Source organism: Pinus tabuliformis, chromosome X (assembly GCF_031772625.1).
Source record: "Pinus tabuliformis cultivar Carrire ecotype Pingquan chromosome X, CPIR1, whole genome shotgun sequence".
NCBI classification, from domain to species: Eukaryota; Viridiplantae; Streptophyta; class Pinopsida; order Pinales; family Pinaceae; genus Pinus; species Pinus tabuliformis.
The window spans coordinates 1,229,467,770-1,229,480,215 of record NC_142308.1 but is presented as its reverse complement, the minus strand read 5'-3'; positions in this window follow the sequence as shown (position 1 = coordinate 1,229,480,215).

Sequence of the window (12,446 nt, the reverse complement as noted above, 5' to 3'; positions counted from 1 at the left end):
ACATGAGTTGACGATCACTATGATAAGACTGAACCTCCTAAATTACCTTAAGGAAATGGAGTCGATAACTTAAGACCTTATAGACTTCCCTCAAGTGTTACAGGACCTCCAGGAGAAACTCAACACCTCCAGGTGTCCAACCCCTGATATGACTCTATTTTTCACTAACCTAGAGCCCTAGTCACTCCCTTTTCAAGGAATGCAAGTGACTATAGCCCTCTAGTCACACTAATAAGCCTACCTCCATGTGACTATGGACTTTTCCAATCAGTTCTATGCCAGTGACCTTGAATTCTGAGCCAATTTTTCAGGGCCAAGAATTGGGCCTTTGCATAGAACTCAATAAAAATTCCATAGATGACAAATGACATAGAAACAAAGCTTATGAACCAAAACTTGAACCAGGACTTGACTTTACCTCTCCCAACAAGGACTGAAATTTTTTCAAACACATGGTGAACATGCAACCTATAGGTCATGAATGGAAATCTGAACATAATAATCTGAAAAATTATTTGAGGATAAATAATAACGAATAATGCCTTCTCATAATAGTTGTAATAACACCAATTAGGTCTTGCATTCATTATCCAGACATTCGTTAATATAAATATGTTTTTAGCCATACTTAGATCTATCAATTAACCATGCTTATAACTAGATAAATAACAACGAGAGAACAACCATTATCACCACGTAATAACAAGTACATTTAATCATCAAAATCTAGAGGAACTTAGCTCTTATTAACCATATGAAAAATCTAACCAAGTCAATGACTTCCACATACCACCCAACCATATATTGAGCCGAAGCAAATTCTTCTTTCATTAAATCAACCTCATGCCATATTCCAAGTATGAATTTGGGATCCCATGGGATAAAACCATCCATAAAAAACCAAGGGAATCCATATGCAAAGCCACCTCCACCCTCACCATACCGTGATCTCACCTAAACCAGTAGCAAGATCACAAAACCAAGCTTAGAACCCTCAAAATTACTTCACCATCCCTTAAGGAATTTTCCTGTCTCCATCGACCCATTGAGGTATTCCCATATAAAAACATCTCCACCCCCAACCCTTGGGAGTTTCCTGAGACCACCTCACCCAGATCCAAAACCTTCATGCAATCCAAATCTCAACTAAGAAAGAATCCCATCACACCATGGTTATCAAAAATGGCAAAGAAAGTCAAAAACCACTGTCAAAACATGACAAAATCCATGCCACTGATAGCAGAGAAACCAAATACACACATGCATATACCATGCATGCCAAAACCATTTAGAAAACCATAATTTGTTAGTTGCAAGTATTCTTGATGAAGCTGCTTGAACCAACCTTTCCTTTCTTGGTCCTTGCTTTCCTTGTCCTTCCTTTGCATGCTTGATCTCCTTCTCTTCTTGGTGTTCTTCTCCTCTCTAAGACTAAATCTAAAAATGAACTAAAAAAATTCTACAAATTGATGTGTTGATGTATTTTTATTACTGATGCCTCTGATTTCTTCATTTTCCTTATTTTTCCTTGAATTTCCTCCTCACATGCAACCTTGAACCTTTCACCTCCATTTTCTCCCAATTTCCTTTATTTTCATAAATAACATTCCAATTAATGTTTTTTCCTTTTCAAATCCTTTACCAATGCCTTTTCCAATTTCCCTTACCCATAACCACAACAAGTGATTCCCACTAGGATATTTTCCCCAACATTCAGCTTGGAATACATGTCCCATTACATGAACTTTTGACCCAAGTTTATTGCAGACCCCTCCCCATTAGGGGAACACCATCCTTGGTGTTCTATAACACCTAAAACTAGCAAAAACACTGAAATCCAAAACATAGTACCCATGGAGCTTTATAACTCATCTTGTTGCAGTATTTACAATGACAAGCTACTTAAAATCAAAATCATCATGACAAACATGACAACATAACAACCATACTACTTGTTGGAGCTTTATAACACAACTCATTGTAATATTTACAATAACAACCATACATGAATATGTACACATACCAAAACTTATTTTCCTCAACTGGTAAATAATGAAGGATACATAACCCACATTAGATCAACCATCTCCCATGTAGCTTCATCGGACCCAAAGTAATTCCACTGCAATTTAACTTCCTCAATTGCTTTGTTCTGAAGCATGAGTTGTTTCCACTGAGATATGCGTTGAGGTTCTGACTACAATTCTCCTTCTGCTTCCACCTGCAATATAGACCAATGAATAACATGATCAACATCCTTTACATATACTTTAAGTAATGAAACATGGAAAACATCATGGACTTTCACTATCGGAGGTAGTGAAAATGTGTAGGCCACTGGTCCAATTCTCTCAAGGATCTCATAAGTCCCATAATACCATGGTGCCAACTTACCAAATGATCTAATCCTCAAGGAGCTATTCTTGGGCTTGATATGCAAATATGCATACTCCCCAACCTGAAACTCCTTAACTACCCCATGTTGGTTTGCATAACTCTCATTCTTATCCTATGTTGCCTTTAGATTCTTCTCTATAACTTGAATTTCATGTTCCATGTCTATCAACATGTCTGATCCAATAAGTACCATGTTCGCAGGATCACTCCAACTGATGGGTTATAATAGCCTTAGTGAAAATTCCATGTAATAAAAGTTAATAAAGGAAAAGAAAAAAATAATAACCACGATTGATGGGACACTTATTCCAAGCTGAATGTTGAGAAAGACATCCTAGTGGGTGTTCATCGGTTTAATGCCTAAGGAAATTGGTAAAGGAAATGGCTAAGGCTTTGGAAAGGAAAAATGGAATTTTTGGCACATTTATTTATGAAAATAATGGAAATTAAGAGAAAAGGGAGGTGAAAGGTCACATGTTTCATGTGAGGAGTAAAATGAAGAGAATAGAGGCCTCATTTATAAAAAGGCTTATGAGGATCAATTGGTAACCTTTTGTCAGTTTAGTTTTGGAGCTCTCTCATTTTTCTCCCTCTCTCTCTCTCTCACTCTTGGAGATTTATATTTTTCTTGGAGCATTTTGGAATTGGATCAAGAAAGGAAAAGAAGGCAAGAGGAAGCAAAGATCAAGCAAGGTGTTAGGGTCCTATAATAATAGGATTCATAATTTTGAATTGACTATGATTAGTCTTGTAATATTGTACATAATTTTTCTTTTTGAAAAATGTTTTCCCATATTAAAAATAAAAAATTTAAAGAGGGTGAAGTCCTCAAAGAAAAATCAAAGGACTAATAAAATAAAAAAGTAAAAAAAAGAGTATAAAGTATAAACCCCACCAAAAAGAGATAAAAAATAGATTATGAAAGGGATTCAAATTCAAATGCCACTACTTTTTACTTTACTTTGCAAAATAAGATTGTGTGTAGCTTGTTAAAAATGCCACAATCCATTATGGTCAAATAGTTTAATCTTGATTCAATCATGCTTTAATTTCACACTGATAGATATAGATTAAAGATCTAGCCAAACTGTTTAATCTTGGCAGATCTGTAGTTAGGTAGAGAATAATAATGATCTCAACAATTTAATCTGATCCATTGGACAGTCATAAGGTTAGAATTATATAGTTTTCTTACAAAAGAAAAAGAAATAAAGGGTGAGCAAGCTCAAAGACACCCAGTAAATGCAGAAAAAATGTTAGGGTAAATGATGGGTAGGAAGAAGCAGTCTTGACAAGGCATGGAAAGCATCAATTGGTTTACTTCATATTAATAACTTCCTTCAAAAATCATTTACCCCTTGTAAAAATATCTCTTCCCCTTCATTTTACCTTTTCCCTTATTTCATCTCATTTTCCCTTGTAAAATAACCCTTTTTCCTTTATTTTACACCCTCCCCTAGACATTTCCTTTTAAAAATCATTCTCCACTTATCAATTTCCATTTTTTTTTTCAATTTAACCAACTAAAACTCCTTTATCCTAAGTTTAAATAATTAAAATGTATCGGGCCCCATTGAAAAACCCTCCCCGGTACCCTTTTAACTCATATCCCTAGTATATTATTTCCCCGCATACCATTTCATTAACCCTCATTTTCATTTGATAAACTATGGTTTATTTCATTAAACCCCCACTATAATATCTTCCTGTGTCCCACATTTTATTAACCCTCATTGCATATATTAAATCCCGTATTTAATTTTTAATTAACTACGTTGCATTTTAATTAACCCGACGCCACACCCTGACTCATCCCTCACAACTTCGTCACCCGATAACCATTCGATCACCCACCTCTAGATCTAACTACCCACATTCCATGTCGCACGCTTTGACGTCTGAATTTTAACATCACAAAAGTATGCGAAATAAGTTGTTTTCCCCACCCTCCTTTTTGCTATGTGGCAGCCCCATGTTATATCACATCCTCCAAAATAATACTACCATACCACTTTTAAGCGTGCGATAAACCACCTTATCCCCTCCTCGGATCAGATGAAACTGCCCAACTATTTAAATTTAACCTCGTGCCCAAAGATTAACCATTGTTGGTTAAAAAGAATGAAGTCACCCTTTCCAATATTTTCACTATTATTCTATTAAGGATTACAGAAAAGAGCCTCTGCTGACCTATTCTAAAGCACAAGAATATGTGCTGAACTATTTTAAGCCATTTACAACCAGAATTCAAACTTTTACTATCAGAAGACACTACCGACTTAGATACGGAGCAGTATAAAGACCATTGTAGCCTCGGAAAGCCTTCGCTGCCCCTAGAGAACCCTTCTGCATACCAAAGCTTCATTTTCTAGGTATTCCTAAAGTGTCGAAGGCCTGTACTTGAGCTTTGCACAACATTTCTAATAGGTTAATCAATTGAACCAATTTGAAAGCCTTGCTAACCTAAAGAAAACCATTATTGCATCCAAAACCCTTTTTTCAGACTGTATTCTTCTTTTCACACTATTCTAGAGGTCCCAAGCCTACTTCTTAAGTCGGATAGTGATAAATTGAATAAAACAAATAAATCTACAGCTTCCCAAATCATTTTGAATGCAAAACCCCTGCAAATGCCTCACCTAGATATTTACCATCTCCCATTGGCCGATAGAGATTTCCATATCAAAGACACAACCTCCCCTAACAATATGTTAAAACTCCACTTCTGGAGCAAAGATAAATTCCTCAACCAGAATGATGAAATTCAGCTATGGGAGTCAAATTTACCCAAATACTTGTTCCCATAGCTATACCAGTTCCCTGAAATCATCCACCTATGCCAACTATGCTATTTCCCAAGTCAAGGAGCCATAGTCTCTTCTAACCAACCAATTTTGTTCACTATCACTGCAGGATCAATAAATGAAATGTTTGAGATCCATCCAAAGCCTAATGAAGCCACATTTTCTATTGAAAATGTAATTTATATGTACTTAAATTTGTACCTTCCCAAGAGATCCCAAAATTTTCAAACTTTCCAACTAGAAACAACTCAAGTTCCTACAGACAACCGTCCATATTCAACCACCATTTTCTCTAAGAGAACCAGACAGATTGTAACCATGCTGTCATGTATTCTAGGATATTCTACTGATGAACATGTAGATGAACCTATACTTGGTTTCCTTTCTATTTTTTTCCCTAGCAACCCTCCAGCTACAGTTTTCAATTTTGCACAATCCTTAGTAGACAGAATCCATGATCAATTGATCAGATTTCCAGATGAAGGAGTATTCAAATAATCTTTAGTATTGTTCCATATGTTTCTATATTTCCAATCAGAAAGGTTTACAGTTAACATCCAAAACTGGACACTAAGGGAAATCCTAGACCTGTTATCTTTTGGGCATCCTTAATCCGAAAATATTCCACTAATTTTAGCTATAAGGAGTTCATTGATTCATTTTTTCACCCAGTGGTTAACATGCTAAGCAGTAGCAATCAACCCAGGGTCAGTGATGAGATAAAGAATTTTTTATAGTTGTCAAAACATAGTAGAACATGAGACTGGTATTTATACCAGAACTACGCTTAAGTTAGGGTGTATGGATGTCAACTCACTCCATATAAGTTTCCCAAATATCTCCTCATGGGGATATTTACACTAGCATATATCGGGCAGATCATAAATTTAGATGATGTTAATTTTCTATCAGCCAGGAAGAAAACACAATTTAAAATAAAGAACCAACTTGGTCCTTTTATATGCAATAATAGGGATGCTAGAGAGGAAGTAGAAAGATGTTTACAAGAAATGAAGTTTAGTTATAGTTTCAAATGGTAGTATGATCCTTTGGGTGTCAAAAACAAACTAAGACTCAAGTTTAAATTAAGCCCTTTTATGCATGAGTCCAAGCCGGAGATTTAAAGATATGCCAACCAGTCAGAGTGGTTGGAAAACACCTTACGAGATATGGAGAAGCAGATAGATACTAGTTCCATTCTACATACTCCAACCCTACAAGACAAAAATGCAAAAAGGACTAGAGAACAAGGTTCTTGCTCAAACAAAGATACAACAAATAACAAATTTGAAATGATGTATATAAAAAGAACAAAGCTAAATCTAGTAAATGAGCAAGAAGAAGTAATTCTTATACAATTGAGATCATTGATACAAACACTGTAATTAAAGAAAATGCACTTCCATCAGTTTCAAAGGAAACTCATCAGTCTTCAACTTCTAGTTCTCAGATCATCGAGAAGTAGCATAGTGTTGAAGTCTCTTCTTCAAGTAAACCAATGGATAGATAAATAGACATCAAAGAAAGATACAAAGATATTAAGGCCAAAAATGAAGAAATAAAAGTTGAAACATATTCACAGTACTTGAAGCAGACTCTTGGCAGCCAGAACATATTACTTTCTGCATTTGATTATAAGGTAGGAAAAATGCAGATGAATTTTTTGCAGCCCACGTCACAACATCCTAAGTCATCAATAGATTACAAAAATATTGATTATGAGATTCTTTCCAAATATGTTCATCCTATAGACCAAATAGAATTTCATAAGCAAGCTAGTGAAATGTTATATTCTACCGTGACCAGCAAAGCTATGAATGTCCAAAAGCTTCAAAATTCTCTAGAGAATATCAAAGCATAGTTAAAACTAGAGAAGGCATCCTCCCAAGCAAAGGATAACAGAATTAAATCACAAGAAGACTTGGTTATTGAAATTGGCTATAATCCAAATGACATCAAGGAAACAGAAAAACTCATGAAAAAGAAGAATGGAGACATTGCTGCATTGAAGAAGTAGCTGAAATTACCTCCTACTGAACATCCACAAGCAAAAGAAGTTTTGGAGAATGAATCCCAAAAATATGAAATGATGAATCTCATCCTTTAGTTGACAGCTCAACTGAAAGAAATGGAGAATGAGATGGACAAATTGGTGCAGGAAAAGAAGGACAACATGGAAGCAATTATTGTCACTACTATTCCTACAGTTACTACAGCAGTTCCTTCTACTTTAGCAGCTTTAGTGGCCACAAAAATTCCTTCTACTTTAGCAGCTTCAGCGGCCACAACAGTTCCAGTAGCCACAACACTTCCCACTACATCAGCAACTACAAAGGTTACATAATCATCTACAACATCAATTCATCCTAGTGATGAAGCAGGTAAATTAATCAAAGCTATGCAGGATATGTCCATCCAGACAAATGAAATAAATAGAATTAAAGATCAAATAAAAATTCTAGAAGATGAAAAGAAGTTGGTACAAATGATGCATAAAAATGAAACATAGAAGTCAAACAGATTGACTGAAAGAATACATAAGTTAGAGAAAGAATTGACATTCAAAGAACCACTTGCCCAAGAAAAGCAGCAACTATGGGCCAATATCATTAACTCTGTTAATGATATTTGGCCATCCATCCAAGTCATCTTTGAGAAGAAGGATTTAATCAAGGAAGCAACTGAAGTTATTCAAAAAGTTAAGGAAGAACTTGGTAACAAGCAAGAGGAGGCCAACGAAATCATTAAGTTTCTCAACTCCATGAACAAACATGAATTGGAAGAGATTTGCATAAGTGATAGGACTGAAACAATTCTAGAAGTGAGAAAGGTAATTTCTAAGAGGAACTTGATGGTACAACTTGAAGACAAGTTTCAAATCATGGAGCTTGCAATAACCAGATTTATGGTGAAATTTGATGTTTTGAGGTAGAAAGGCCTACCAAATCCTTTGGTTATATGAAAGATTGATGAAGCATGAATACTATGATAAAAAAATCAAAGAAGTGGCAAAGGAAAAAGCAAAAAATTTAGCCATGAAAGGAATTCCAACAGTAAAAGTTCTCTATTAGACTTTTGAGAATCTCTTTTACCTCCAACATGAGGTAAAATATCTATTTATCAACAAACCTACATTTGCAAAATAAACAGAGGCTGATGAAATCTTCAGAAGAATCGTAAATATTAAATTAACAGATGCAGAGTCTTGGGAAAAGTTGAATGATTTACTGTGAAAATGAAAGGTAAAACAATGAAAACAGAGCAATCAAGAGCAGTCAAGGTAAAACATAAAGAGTAACAGATCAGTTAAGTTAAAGAGTATCATATGAAAGACAAATTTTAAAAGTCAAAAATAGAGTTTAAAGATAAAGCTAGCGTAAAAGACACTCAACATCATAAAAGATAGCTACAGTAGAGAAACAACAAAAGAGAGAAAGCAACAAAAGATCAAAACAACAAACAGTAAAATCAATAAAAGCAGGGACAACTAGCCTTTAGTCTCCTAGGTTTCTCTATCTTCTTGCATGAACATATTTATTTTTCCTTGAATAATTCCTAAATCAGTTTACGATATTTTGTAATAGTTTTTTGTATAAATACTTCGTAATTTGAATTATTGTGTGTGCATTGTCGAACATTTCTATAGTTGTATTGATCTAAAACCTAAGGGTTTATTGTAACATTTTAAAGTCAACATACTCGACTAAGTAATAAAGGCATTGCATTACATGATTCATGTGTTGGGCCACTTTAGTGAAGTATATTTCATTTGTTAAATTTTTATTTTCTTAAGTATTTCACATACTTACATGTTTTCCAATTTGGATGTAATAACTGGAATATTATTACGTAATTTGTTTAAGTACACCCTGTCTTGAATAATTATTCATTTTGAAGTTTTCTTTTGATATCTAGAGTAGGGAATTCTTCATTTCTCCCTATTTTCGATTGACCTCTTTCATTTCCCTCATTATCTAGTTTGAGGAATCCTTAACTACTCCTTGATCCCAATTAAAAACCACTTCACCATCCAGCCTAAAAGATCTGAATTTACTCAGCTACCTTACCCTGTGGACATTATCTTTAGAACTTGATTTAGTCCTACTTCCTTGACATTTTGACTCCATATCCCAATGGTAAAAAGACATTCATCTATCCATCTAAATCAATGATTCCACCACCAAATCAAATCAGAACCCAATCAAGCTTAAATAACTAGCCTAAAATCAATTAATTCAACAAAGTTAAATTATTAAGAGAGAGACTTCTCTAAGCATTAGGAAGGCTAGATCCTAATCTCAAAACTAGGTTTGTGGTTACCTCTATTATTTATTTAAACACAACATAACAACCCAAGGGAAATTTTGGAGTGATAACACAAGGAAATGGAGGATTAAGCAACTACCGCAAGATTCATTGCAAGTATTGATTTGCATGTGTATTTTCCTTGCTATATTTGGCATGCATGGTAGTTCATGTGGTTCTTTTGCTGTTGTGGCATGGGGTTTACGAGGTGTAGCATTATTTTTATCCTAGCTTTGCCATTCCTGGATAGCCATGGTGTTATGGGGTTCTCATGTTTTGGTTGAGTTGGATTGTAGGATGGATTTGAAACTGAGTCAGGTATATCTTTGAATGATAGAGCACATGGCCTAGTGATCCCTGAACTAGACTATGGACCACGGTAAAGCCATTGGCCTAGTGAACCCTGAGACAAACTGTGGGTTGCGGTAATGCCAAGATTGTGTTGCCTTAATGGGCCTAGGAGTCCTTGCTGGTGAATGGCAAGATATATGGTAAATCCAAGAGGTGGTTTTCTCTCTTTTGGGATTAGTAATACTAAGTTTGGGATAAGCGATAAAGCCTGGAGAGTGGGTCTCAGTTTAGGGCTTAGTCATCTGGGTTTGGATTGTGGTAAAGCATGGGAGACTAGGTGAGAGGAAAATTCCTCACAGTTTAGGCAGAGAAATCTAGTGGCATCCATGCTTTCTTGGCCTAGTGATTGGGTGGATATCATGGTAAATCCCGTGACGATGTGTTCATTGTGTTGGCCTAGTAATCTAGGATGGATCACAATAAAGTCTTGTTTCTCTTGATGAGGGTGAGGTAGTTTAGCCTCAGTATTGCCTAGTTGGTTCTTTTGGTTTCAGTCCCACATTCATTCTTGGAATATGGCATGGGAGTGAATGGCTAAAAAGAGATTTGGCTCAACCATTCTATGGTCAGGTGGAACATGGAAGTCCCATCTTGGGTTTGGTTTTTGCATCATTAATGAAAGGTTATTTCTCCTTGTATTTATATGAATATTTTTATGGATTATATGTCGTTTATATGGTTGTACTTTCATGACTATTTCTGTTGTTATTATGCTGGTTATATGTGTATTTTATGACAACAACTATGTATGGCTTTCAAAATGTTTTTATTTGTAAATTAATGGACAATGTATCTATGGCATAATAGATGGTAATGCAGAAAATGACCCGAGGGAACAATGGTTCTTAGCGATTCTCAAATAAGTACAATATACCTATGTTTAATTCTATTCGTAACACCTGTAGATTACATGCTTGCGAAATTTTTGACAAAATTCTTGTCATGGCTAGTAAGGATATGATTAAGGTCTTTTTTAACTTATTTCTTTTGCATCAATGTTTCCCTATTCTTTTATTGATCTTAAGCTATCATTCCATTCTGGGCAGTGACCTGGGCTCTGGGCCTAAAAAAGTGGCTTAAATCCCAAGGACACTGGCGTAGAACTGGAAAATTGAGTCTTTAGATGCTAGTAAGAAAGCCTGTGAGAGATACTTTGGGTTTTTGGATGCTATCATGCCTATAACATGAGAGATAATGAGGCCTAAGTTGTCTAAAAACTTAGCGGGACCCAAGGGAAAGCTATCTAATGTGTTGGATTGGTTCTTGTGGGTCCTGAAGCTGACGTTGACTATTTTTCTATTATGCTTCCAACGATTCCACTTCGTTAAGGTCACATAGGAGGTCAAATCCAATCATAATAGCCTCTCATTGCATGTTTACCCTAGTTGGCTAGTTACTCGGTTAGATGTGGGGGAAGGCTGTTACAATGGGAGTATTACAAATCTTCCCATATAGTGCATCAATGGACACATCCTTAGTGACTCAGGATAACCATTTTTGTAAGAAAACTCAAACAATTGAAGGTACTCCTCCCACCTAATTTTTTGATGCATTACGTACATCCTCAGCATATCCTCTAGAATCCTATTGAACCTCTTTGCCTTTCCATCAGTTTGCGAATGATAATTTGTACTGAAGGCCAACTCTATCCCAAAACCTACAAACAAATCCTTCAAAAACTTGGAAGTGAATTTAGTATCCCTATCCAGCACAATCTTCTTTAGAACACCATGAAATCTCACGATATCCCTGGTGAAGCCATGTGCCACCTCACTAACTGAATACGTAGTCTTCACTAGAATTAAGTGAGCTACCTTTCTCAACCTGCCAAACACAACCATGATAGAATCATGATACCTTGATGTCCTCGGAAGAATTGTCATCAAGGGCATGGATATGACCCCCCATTTCCATTCTGGAATCAAAATAGGATGAAGGAATGCAGCTGGGTTCTTACACTATACTTTCACCTGCTAACAATCCAAACATATATCTATGAACTCTGCCACTACCTTCTTCAGATTTAGCCAGTAGTAGAATTTCTTCACTTCTATCAACGTATTCTGATATCATGGGTGACCTAAATAAGGCTTGACATGGAATTCCCTCAAGATAATATTGTTGATCCCAACGTCATCCAACACATAAATATTATCCATGAAGCTCACCAAGCCATCTTTCATGAGATGACAGTCCACATCTTGATCACTTGTACTATGTTGTTACAACCTGTGCCTAAGATCCTTGTACCTATCATCCTGTTGTCATGCCTATAACATCTGATCATGTAAATATGTCCCATACAAGTTCCTGTTGCAACATGCCTCATATGCACTCTCCTGTTGAGAGAATCTACAACCTTGTTTTCCTTAATCTTGATGTATCTAATCTCAAAGTCAAACTCACTAATAGTGGCCAACCATCTAGATTTCTTGGAATTTAGGTTTGGTCAGTCAAGTAGATATCTCAACCCACTTTTGTTGCCCATCAATATGAACCTCTTGCCAAGAAGATAGCGTCTCCACATCTTCAATTCATGGATAATATTTTCCAACTCAATATCATGAGTCACAGAGTTCTGCTTGTGCT